The sequence below is a fragment of the Chelonia mydas genome, chromosome 1, assembly GCF_015237465.2.
Source record: "Chelonia mydas isolate rCheMyd1 chromosome 1, rCheMyd1.pri.v2, whole genome shotgun sequence".
Lineage (NCBI taxonomy): Eukaryota > Metazoa > Chordata > Testudines > Cheloniidae > Chelonia > Chelonia mydas.
The window spans coordinates 181,743,469-181,755,523 of record NC_057849.1 but is presented as its reverse complement, the minus strand read 5'-3'; the positions used below and the strand labels follow the sequence as shown (position 1 = coordinate 181,755,523).

General features: G+C 44.5%; 1 protein-coding gene across 6 annotated transcripts in view; it reads left to right on the top strand.

The window, feature by feature from the left end:
* Window positions 1-104: 104 nt before the first annotated feature.
* GJA8 (gap junction protein alpha 8) overlaps window positions 105-12,055 on the top strand; it is a 77,695-nt gene continuing 65,744 nt past the window's right edge. For 2 of the 6 annotated variants that reach the window (XR_006288016.1, XM_043538416.1), the window contains exons 1-2: window positions 105-474; window positions 1,260-1,433. The gene's annotated coding sequence lies outside the window, so the exon portion shown is untranslated. Of the gene's footprint in view, window positions 475-1,259; window positions 1,434-2,595; window positions 2,781-3,403; window positions 3,501-7,515; window positions 8,846-12,055 lie in introns of those variants that run through there. The other 4 variants (XR_006288015.1, XR_006288019.1, XM_043538417.1 and 1 more) reach the window with 4 other exon arrangements.

Genomic DNA, 12,055 nt, shown 5'->3' with positions numbered 1-12,055 from the left:
TGCACCGACAAGAGAGAGAAAAAAAAGGGAACTAGGTTCTAAACATTGGCAAAATCCCTTTATCACAAAGCAGCAACATTTGCTTACGGTGCTAATTACTTAATTGTGGCCTTATCCTGCTCCCTGTGAACACAATGGTGAATCTCATCACTAACTTCAATGATGCAGGAACAGGTGCCTGAGAGACTGATGCTGAAAGGCACTGAGCCAGCACAGTTTCAAAATTCTCACACTCCCAACCTCTGAGCAGCTCGAAAAGCAGGGATTTAAAATTCCTCTGCTCTCTAAAGTCTTGGACAATATTCAGTCCTGGATCAGTGACAGGTTTAAGGTGTGATCCGGTGTCTTTTGCCGTAATCCGCTAGGGCTAGAGTTACCTGCTACATCTCATAAGAGAGCTGTGTGATTGCATGATCTCTGGAAGATCCCAAGATACTGGTTCTCAAAACTGCAACAGCCTGATATACAGAAAAGGTATGTTCCTAGAGGTTTAAAAAATATGTTTACAATGTCTGTCACTCTGAGCTCTGTACAGCTTTTAAAGCCATGGTTCAGCACAGCATTCCCATTCAGCAAAGCCCTTAAGCACATGCTTAACTTTGAAGACATATTTAAATCCCATTTTTTTGTTCATTGAGACTTAAGCACGTGCGTATAGGGAAGCACCTGCCTAAATGCATTGCTGAAGCAGGCCCTCACATAGCCTGCTTTATTGGCAGGGGGTTATAGCAGATATTAGCTATACAAAAATATTTCTAAAGTATCATTGTTCTAAAATGTGACACAGGCAAAACTCATGATGGTGTTTGTTAGAGTAAATGTTTTAGGTGCACCTGTTTGGAGTGACCTGTGTAACTTATTCATGGCTTAGTCACTTACAAGTCATGCAGTCATCTCAAGCTTACAGCTCTAAAATCTGCATACTGGTGCCATATCACTATGTATTCTCTCCATATTAATCATGTTGTCTCTGATCCTGCAAAAACTTGGGCATGTGAGTAACTTTATGTATGGGAATAGTCCTACTGACTTTGATGGTGCTACCCATGTGGGTAAAGTTACCAGTGTGCATAAATGTTAATTCCATGGTATGTCAGTTGTGATATATACTGTGCTAGTGCCCTCAGCAAAGAGATAACAGGCCACCATATAGGGATGATACTCCATGTCTGGCATCACGAAAGCAGATGTGATAACCTGGAAATTGTTGAGTTGACGGATACTGCCAGGTAAAAATACTCTGGGACCTCTATCTGCAGAGTGCTGCCATCTGGAGGAGACTAGTGCTGGCACCTGCTTCATGAGGCCACCTGCTCCTCTGCTAGCTGTGGCACTGGAGGGCTTCCTGGCTCCAGAGCATAAGCCTTGGAGGGAGGATGGTGCCAGAAGTGTACGAAAACAATGCCAGTGGAGAAACCTTTGGATGGGAACAGGTAAGACGGTGTGATGGGGAGAGTGAAGAGGGGAAGACACACAGGAGTGAGAGGTGAATTGCCTCACTTCAAAGAAAATTATTTTTGCTGTGGGAAAAGAGAACAAGGGGCCTGCTCCACAACCATGATGATTAACCCTATTTGGGAGGTAGAGGAGCCAGAATCCAATCCTACCCTGAACACGGTGCTCTCGCCATAAGGTGTGGAGCCTTCCCTGACAGAAATCTCTTGGGGAAACATGATGAAAGGGTTTGCAGAAGAAGAGGCATAGTGCTGAACTGGCCGTTATGGCAGTAATAGCATTGCCCTGAAGCACAAGGGGTTCCTTTGACAGGGCATATTGCCCAAAGCCTGATTGCTATCTTTAGAAGCATTCTTAAAATGTTTCAAGACATGACCCAGTAGGTAAAATTAAGAGCTATTTAATTGCACAAATTAGTAAGAAAATATTCTTATTGTCCACTCTTTTTATTAGTGATGTTAGTGCTGTGGACAGCCTCAGAGACTGAAGTCTTCTCTGAGCAAAGCAGTTATAGTATGGGCAAGTGGAGGTGCAACCTTCATGCTGCCGAGCCAACATGTCTCAACCCTGAGTGACTGCCTCTAGGAATAAGAGGGTGTTTACTCTCCATGAGACTATTCATCTTTGGCCTGTCTCACTGCCAGACAGTGTCGATTGTGGTGGTCTTTCTGGCGATGTGGACTAGGAACTGGACTAAAACCTCGTACCCTTTTCATAGAGGTTAATCAGGTTATTAGATAACACAGGCCTGCCTTCCCTGATCAGCTTTGATCACTACCAACTGGGGCTGGATTCAAAGCACTAATCTAGAGGTGAAAACCTCTCTGTTCAATTACCCATCCCTGGAGACCTCCGGTGACAAGGGTTCTAACCAGTTGGTCAATCTAGTCTCATACAGGTGAAGGATGTGCTGTGGGTATATTATTGAGAACTGCAGAGCATGCAATAGAGCGGTGAATGGAAGGAGAAAGGAAGACACCCCTGCCCAAAGACACACACACACATGAAGTACAAGGTTGAAGCTATTTTGTTAGAATAACTCCAGCCCTGAGTTCCCCATAGGCCTCTTCCCCAGGCCCCACCCTTGCTCTGCCTCTTTCTGCCCCTACTCCGCCCCCTCTCCCAAGTCCTCCCCACCTGCCAGGCGCTTGTTTCTTTTTGCCCCCCTTCCCTGAATGCCTCAGCCCTGGGGCCTGCCAAACAGCCAGCCTGGGAGCCACAGGAACCACGGTGGCTGGTGAGTGCTGAGCACCCGCTCTTTTTTTCTATGGGTGCTTTAGCCCCGGAGCACCTACGGAGTTGGCCCCTATGCTCCTGGCAGTGAGGTAGGGATGCCCACTGTGGACTTCACCTTCCAGGTCTTATCAGTCTGGCACCTTGCACCAGCACCAAAATTCACTGGAAAAACGTGACAAGAAAAAGACAACATTGCACTGAACTTTTTTAAAGTTCAGTAAAGTTTTATATCCAATTCCGCTTTCTGGATGAGTGAAGGTTTTTTTGTTCTATTCATATTTTGTGTGAACCTGCTCATCCATCCTTACCTGTATTTCTGGGCACCTTGGCCTTCATAGTAAAACACAACATTGGATTCATTTTTTAATGGCCCTCCAACCAAGCATTGCAAATAAGAACCTGCAGTGTGTTAAGGAAACAGGGAAAATGAAGCCCCTGGATTTATGTAGAACTCTTAATGGTTATGATCAAAGCACAGGGCAAAGTATGAATCATGAGGGACTGTTGGGTAGAATTTGAATGATATGTGTTGGGCAATTGACTAGCATTGGGAATCCTTATGTTATATAATGGGTAATATTTGACTAGTTTGTTTGGAGAATTTCCTTGCCCCTTGCCTCTCAAGGCTTTGCATTATAGTGACCTTCCTCGCCCAAAGAGAGCTGGATAGACTTTTTGTGCAATTTCTCATTGTGTCTCTGCATGGCCTGAGGTGGTTGCTGCAGAATAATGATGGGATGGGAATCACTTCCTTCCACTTGCCGGTGAATATGCATCCTGCATTTGAAATCAGAAGGAGGGAATATGAGGTAGGATCCTGGGATTTAGAACTTCTAAGATAAAATGCACACAAACTTCATAACCCTCACCTACGTGTTCCCGTTGAGGGTTGGTGTTTTTGCATCTCACTGATCGTGTGACTGTCACATGGTACCAAAGTGGGCTGGTACTGGTCCAAATCTTTTCTGGGACAAACCACATATGAATTCATACAGGAATTTCATGATAGCATTGGATTAGTTATTGATATTAACTAAAGGGGAACTTGCTTTGGGAGGAATGTTTAAAAGTCATTAAAAGAAATTGATGTGGCTAAGAAACAATTTTATTTCAGCTAAACCTATCCAGGCAGTCCTCAAATATGGAATCAGTCCCCTTGAGAAAAGCCTGTGGGAAAACATCAATTATGTTGTTTAAAAACCAAAAACAAGAGGAAATGCCGAGACATCTGAGGTGATAAGAATGACCTTAACAAATCCTGAGGAAAGCTTGAGCGCGATTTGTGTTTCTCTGAATGTGAGAAACCAAGAGGCACATGCTAGTGGGATAGATGGTTCTCACATGTGATACCCATGTGGACTAAGCTAATAATTAGCCCTTGTTGTGCCCTCCCCCCCTTCCCCTGAAGAAGGAAAACAACTTCAGCTGGTTCTTCTAATATCAAAGGGAACCCAAGACTGGTTTCCAAACAATGCACTCCGTATTTGGGAGTGTTGTCACCAAATCAGGGACACAATGGGATAAGTCCACAGAAAAGGCAATGGAAAATATAAATGGAAATGGTTCAAAGCCATGCAGAATTTTTCCAGAGGGTGGGATGGATGGGAAAATGGGAATTCTGACCATTTGCACAGGTCAGTCCCTGTTCAGAACTAATTTCCAGTCTCAGGTAAGGTAACAATAGCGCACAAAAGTAGGAGGAAGCTCTGAAATGTGTGGCATGGAATAATGTAGCATCACATAACATCTGGTAAAGGTTTTTTATATAGCCTCATCTGCATGATTCTGTGTTTCTGCCGTGAGTAATTTTATGGCAATAATAGTGAGTTCTGAGTTTATGTAGGAGAACAGATGGCTGCAGACTGGGGCTTTCTGGAAAGGAATCTAAAGGGCCTTGAAATATGCTGATAGGAAAATGCTGAGCAACCTGTTCCAATTATTGGGCTTAGATATCAGCATTTGTCTGCAGATCCCAGATTGTTTGGAACACATGAGAGATACTGCCCTGAGAGCTGTTGTTATGGCTATTAATGCCATTGGATACTCAAGGGATGAGAGATGGGAACCTCAGCAGGTTCAAAGATTCAGCTTAACTCTAGCATGCAGAAGTTACAGTGCTTCTCTAAACCATGGAAACAATAGGTGTCTCCTACCATCTAGACCCACAAGCACCACCTTCTCCCTCTCCTGCAAAAAGTTGGGAGAACCCTTCTTCCCATGCCCATCAGCAAGGTCTAGGCAAATCTTTTTCCTTCCAATCCAGGGCTTGGACCCTTCTTAAAGCCTGAACAAACCTTCCTATTTCTCCCTCTCCAGCTAGGTGTGACTCTTCTTCTTGCCCATGGAATCTGTCCCAGGGTGCTTAGTATAAAAAAAGATTCTTTGAGAAAACATTCCCAGTAGTAAGAAAATATGGGAGTTATTTACTCCACTATGAATCAGATTTATATTCCTGCAGCAAACTAAAATCAGTCACTAAGGCAGACACCATGGTGATGGGCACCAGTATAAAAACCTGGAGAGATAGCTAGCTAGAGTAACTTTAAGGGAATTGCAAGCAGGTCAGTGATGGCATGGGCTGAAGGTACTGGGACTGCTGAATGAATGGCAAGCTGCACTTTGCTAAGGAGATGGATACTGAGTTTTTATTTGCAGTTCAACACACTTTAGAGCAGGGGGAGTCAAGAGGCAGACTGCCTGCCAAATCCAGACTGCCAGATGTTTTTGACCAGACTGCAAAACTCTGGGGGGAGCCATGGGCAGTCAGTGCAGGGGGTGCTAGTGCGGGTAGAGGAGTGACTGGCCACATGCTGGAGGCTTGGGGGAGCTGGGGGTCTGGGGTAAGGTGGAGGAGCCTGGCACCAATACTGTGCCCCTCACCTGCTGCTGCCACCACCACAGGCCACCACTGGTGCCTGTGACTGAGGAGCAGCATCAGCAAAGGCACCTGACTGCCTGCTCCACAGGGGCCACAGCGCACTCAAGAGGCCAGAAGGTGCATCTGCAGCTCAGTCCCACCTGCAGTTTAGCCCAACTGTGGCAACAGTGCTTTGTGTGCCCCTGGTCAAAGATGGTCACAGCAGGGGCACCATTTAGGGAGGGCAGAGGGGCACCTTCTCCCTGGGTTTTCTGTCAGCCCTGCACACCTGCCGGAGCTCACAGTGGGAGCACCGCCAGCCTGAGTCCTGCTACACCCGGGACTGACAATGGGAGCCCCAGCTGCCTGGGGCTGACACAAAACTCGGGGCGGGGGATGACCCCCCACCCTTTCTAAATGGTGCACCTGCTCCCATGGGAGCCCCACTGGGGTGACAGCTGGAGTCCTGCCAGACGTGGGGCTGACAGCGGGAGCCCCGGCTGGCGTGCAGGGTTGACAGGCCGAGCCCCACCACATGCAGGGCTGACAGTGGGTGCCCTGCCGCCCCAGGGCTGACAGCCAAACAGCCCCTGGAACCATGGTTAAAGTTGCTTCCCCCATCAAAATTTGAAATGGCGCCCCTGGGTCATGAACCCCACAAATAAAATGTCCACAATTCCACCTAAGCTGCTGAGAGGTGCATAGTTCCTGTCTGTCTTGGAGAAACTGCCTCTGATTGGCTGTGTTCTCCCTTGCTGCCAATCAGGGTTGCTGCAGGAAGCAGGCAATGCTCTCTACCCCTGCTGCCCCTCAGGAGTCAGGAAGGAGAAGAAAGAGTTCAGTGTTTTGGGGCAGCTCTGCTCTTCCCTTCCCTCAACTCCTGTGACAAGGGGAGGGCTCTTATGCCTCTCCCCTTTCTCCTCTCCCTCCCTGCACCCCCTGTCCCTGCCTTGTGAGGGGGGGGCAGGGGTGCAGAGCTCCAGAGCCAAGGTAGTCCTGCCTCCTGCACTTCTGACGTTTAATGGCACTGCGTTTAAACATGGCAGCAAAGCAAAAAAAGAAGTAAAAAAAGGACAGGTGACACCAAAAATGGTTCATTTAAAGAAGAGTGGACTGACGCTTTATTTTGCCACAACATTCAAAAGGTCGACCAATATGTTTAATTTGTAAAGAGACTGTGGCCATTGCTAAGTGGGAACATCAAACAGCAATACGACATGAAGCACATGGAATTTGATCACAAATATCCACTGGGCTCCTGTTTAAGAACAGACAAGATCGCTTCATTAAAGAATGCATATTTTCAGAGCACAAATATTATTTCAAAGGCTACTTGTGATCAGGAAAAGGCAGTTGAAGCTTCATTGAGATGTGTGTGGGTAATGGCAAAACACAGGAAACCTTGTTCAGATACAGATATTATTAAGCAGTGTATGGTTACTACAGCTGAAACCTTTTTTGCAGAAAAGAAAGACATTGTTGATGCTTTCATACAACTGCCAGTCTCAAACACAACAGCTATTAGGCACACTGAGATGATAGTGCAAGATGTTTTCAAGCAGTTGTTGAGAAACAGAAAATGGGAAAATTTTCCATGGCAGTGGACAAATCCTATGATGTCAGGGATACAATTCAGCTACTACATATGCATGGGTAGCAGGTATCGCAGGCCAGGGGAGGCTGAGCCTCCCCAAACAGCCCTGTGTGACCCCACCCACGCCCTTGTGGTCCCACAGCAGGGCTGGGAGGCTCTGGGTTCCAGTGGGGCTGCGGGGCGTCGGGCAGAAGGGGCAGAGCTGGGGGCTAGCCTCTCAAAGCCTGTGATTCACGTGCCGCCCATGGCTGTATGCCTGTTTTTTTTGGTGGAGAGAAATTTGTGGAGGATTTGTTGTTCCTTATACTACATAACAATTGCACAACACATGAGGATTTGTTTAATACTGTTCAAACTGTTTTGTCTAATAAAGGTTTTGACGTGACTCAGAGTGTGTCAATTACAACAGATGGTGCTCCTTCCATGATTGGTAATCACCAAGGGCTTGTGAAACGTCTGCAAGGTCTGAACTCGAATTTGATTTCCTGTCCCTGTGTAATCCACCAAACCGCACTTTAGCTTTGCACAATGTAATATCAATGGTGATTAAACTTGTCAACTTCCTTCAATCCAAGTCATCACTGCAACACAGATAGTTCAAAAAATTTATTTCAGAAGTTTCTGCTGATTACGATGACCTGTTGGTTCATAATGACATCCTTTGGCTGAGCAGAGAGCAAGTACTAAGAAGGCAGTGGGAAATCTGAGTTCATGTGGAAGAATATGTACATAACATTCCAGGGAAAAAGGCAGAAGAACTACATGTATTTCTGAGGGATGTCACAAGCTGAACAACCTGGCCTTCTTTGTTGATTTAACAGGCCACTTAAATGATTTCAACTCGAAGTTACAGGGGTGAAATCGCAATGTAGTGAATCTCCACGGCAGTGTCACTTCACTTCAGAACAAACTGAGTCTCTTCAAAAGTGATTTGGAAACTGGGAAGATGCTGTATTTCTTGATGCTGCTAAGCTGCCAGGACAATGCAGATGTGAATCTGATGGCATCATCTCTGGACAGGCTTCTTCAAAACTTGCTGCAGAGGTTCCAAGAATTTGAAGGTGTTAAAGACATCTCTCTGTTTGTAAGGAATCCATTCTGTTGGTAAGGAACCCAAACAAATGGCACATGGTGTGATCAAGCAAAAGCATCCTTTCCAGATGTTGAAAAAGCAAAACTACAGCTGGAGCTTACTGATTTATAAGCAGATTAAGTACTTAAGGTGCAACACACTGAAACTACACCTGAAACTTTCTGGACAACCTGTGCTGGACTCCAAGTATCCACACTTGAGGAAAGTGGCATTTAACATTTTGTCTACGTTTGGCTCAACATACGTGTGTGAGTTGGCATTCTCAACAATGAATAACATTAAATCACATAATTGCTTCATTCTGACTGATAATCAAGAGTGCAATTGCCTGTCTTGCATTGACTGAACTCACTCCAAACTTCAAGGCCCTTGTCCAGCAGAGGACCTGTCACTTTTCCCACTGATTATTAATTATACATTATTCACCCATATTATAAAATTGTATTGCTGTATAAAATTACATTTTCAGTAGTGACACTACAGTTTTAACAATTTCACAGTAATTATTCATGATTCTTTTGCTTAATACACATGTAGGTGGGTGTGTATTTGTTGTAGGAAAGACTTGAATCATAAAAGATGAAGAGTCCATGTGCACTGTTATTTTCTTTCAAACTCTGATACTAATATTAAATAAACCACTAAAGGCTTGAAAGTTGCAAATATGTTTATCTATCAACTTATATACATATATGCCTACAATAATTTTATTTGACAAAACCTAAGTTAATACTCTTGGTAATCTCAAAACTTAAAACAATTGTCTGAAAGTGTTTTAATGCTATTTTTTGCATCTATTTGACATTTTATCCATGTACATTCTCAAAGTAATTTATTGCAACTTTGTTGGAGGTTATTTTTAGGTTATATGGTGATTTGATTTGATTTTTCATTTAATGTACTAAAAATATTAAGCAGTAGGCCCTGGTTATATTACTAGTGCACAGCACTGTATGTGTTCATTGAACAGGGGCACTTACAGTGTGAAAAATGTTTCTCTGGAGTCTGAACCTTGACTATACCTTGACCAAGAAATTTGGACCTTGACAAAAAATAATTGGCTACTCCTGCTTTTGAGTAGGTTTATATGACCTAGGGACCTCTTGGTGTCAAGTGGCAAAGGTTGCAGGAGTGCATGGGAGTACAGAGATCCCCTTGGTCTGATTTCTTCATAATAGTTCATCGAGTGTCATGTAAGGTCTCTACTGAAATCCTGTGTCACAGTGATCATCATAATCATTGTGAAATATATGTGTGGATGTTACGTAAGGAGATACGTTTATGTACTGATAATTATGATCTTAAGAGCTGTGAGTTTATCACCAGAAGGTAAACAAGTTTCTTTCAGGCAGGAAATACTTATCTAGTTGCCTGGCTATATGTAGATTGAGTGTTGTATACTTCACAATAAATACCTATTTACAGTCTGAGAAAAATCATAATCAAGTGAGCGAAATGCTAAAGATTGTGAAGTCTACAGGGGAGACTCTCAACAGGAAAAAACAAGCACCAGGGGTTACATTGTTTACAAGACTGCGGATTGTTTGAATTATATCTGGGGGTGCAGAGATACACCGAGATATCCTTTACCTAGGAAAAAGGCTGCCGGCTGGCTTGTCTTATGAATGTAGGATCATAGCTGGTCTGGCTGTTTAATGCTGGGAGAAACACCTGGGGTGAACTAATCTTTATTAGACAGGGGAATATCTTGCTAATTAAGTTTAGGCTCTAGAAAGGGTGTTACAATTTTATTTTATATGTTATCTTTTGTTTCCATTTATTCTACTTTCTTCTTCTCAAATCTCCATTCTTTGTTAAATAAACATTTACTTGTTTTCACTATAAACACATCTAAGTGCTGTAAGTGGGGCTGAGCGGTGATCCTGAGATGAAACTGGTAAGCTAAGGTGTACTCTTGCTTTGGCAATGGCGGATCTGTGAGTACGGCGAGTATCCAGTGGGCCAGGGATTGGACACTCCAGGGGGATGATGGAGGGCTCGGGGGTTGGAGTGGGCCTATTGCTTACCAGCAGAGGGGTAGCGAAGCCTGGGCAGACTGAAAGGGGAGTGCTTATGTTGCCCATGGCTGGTGGAGTTGGGGAGCTGACCCCAGGCAGGCACAGACAAGGCTTTGTCATGCTAAGGGCGAGGTGTCTCACAACCTTGGGTACTCCCGGGAAGCGTCACAGTTCAGCTGTGAGAAAGGGATGAATTTGGAGGTGATTCGTACATTTGAAGCATTCAGCACAAGTCATAGCCAGAAATATGTAAAGATTTCTCCCTCTACCTCTTCATTTCTTTCTCCTTCTGCTATTATTTACCATTTAACTCACTGAAATGGATGGTCATCACAGCCACTGCAATTTTTCTAGCTGTCATGTAGTAGGTGGTGAAATGAAGGAGCACAATTATGGAGGGACACTCACACATACTTGGGTTTTACATTGCAGTCAGGGAGAACAAGGACATTGCAGAGAAGATACATAACTTTTTTGCCTTAAGCCACCATTACACCCCTCCAGTCTTTGGGACTGCTTGGGCCCATTTCATCCCTGGCATTACTTAGTGCAGCTTCAGGACTGCTCTAAATTACAATTGACTGCAAGAACCCAAGGGGCTGTTCTGCTGCTGGAATTGCCAAAGTAACAGCTGTGCTCCAGGTTCGCTTTGACATCCCTGTCACTCCTCTCTGATGCTGGGGCAAGGAGTGGGTAAAGTAGGGCCACCCAGGCCAGCTCTACACTATGAGCGCATTCCCCTACATCAGGGGGATCCTCAGGTAGCTGTTGAAGATGATTTTAAAGATGCTTTGGTCTCAGAGAGGTGCAAAGCCAACTGGAGGACAGGCAGGTGGGTAGGCGGGCAGATGGGGTGTGGGGAATGAGGACTCTGGATCAGGCCCCTACTCTTTTTAGTGCCAGAAGCCAAGCTGAGGCATTGTCACCCAAAGTGTCGGAAGGGGAGATGCTGGAACAAACTGATAAATTAGAGAGCAGAATGTCACTGGGAACAGATGGTCCAGACTGAAGGGTTCAGAAGGAACTTCAGAATGAAGTGCCTCAACAGCTCACAAAAATTGCCAATCTCTGATTCAAACCAACTGATCTACTGGAGAACTGGAGGGAAGAAATGTTTCTTCTGTTTTTTAAAAAAGGCACTAGGAATACAGACTAGCGAGCCAGGGCCTGGACCAGAACCAGGATATTGGTGGAAGCAACAATTAAATAGAGAGTTATAAAACACCTGGGTGAACATGGTTCGTGGCCTGAGGAGACTCCCATTCACTTCAATGGACACTGGATCAGGTCCATAACAGGGAAAGATCAGCACAGCTTCTATAAAGATAAATTGTGACTCTTCAATCTACTCAAATTGTTCAAACATGTCAGTATAATAGTACAGAAAGGAGACCTGGGGGAAACAATGTATTTGGCTTTTCAAAAAGCCTTGGGCAAAGACCCTCCCAAGAGATTATTAAGAAAAAACAAGTAGTCACAGGCTGAGAGGGGAAGTTCTTTTATGGATCAGAAACTAAATGATAGAAAATAAAGAGCAGGAATAGTTTTGTCAGTTTTCAACATGGAAAGAGATTAACAGTGGGGTGCCCCAAAGATCCCTGGTAAGAGCAATGATATTTAATATATTATTTTATTAGCGATCTGGACAAGGGGATGAACAGTGAGGTGGTCAAATATGGAAATGACACAAAATTTTCTTTCTTAACTAGGCTTTTGTACTGCCATCTATCACTGTAGTATCTGAGCACCTTCCATGTAAAATCAAGAGCAATAGCTAAGTCCTAGTGAGGTCTCTTGCACTT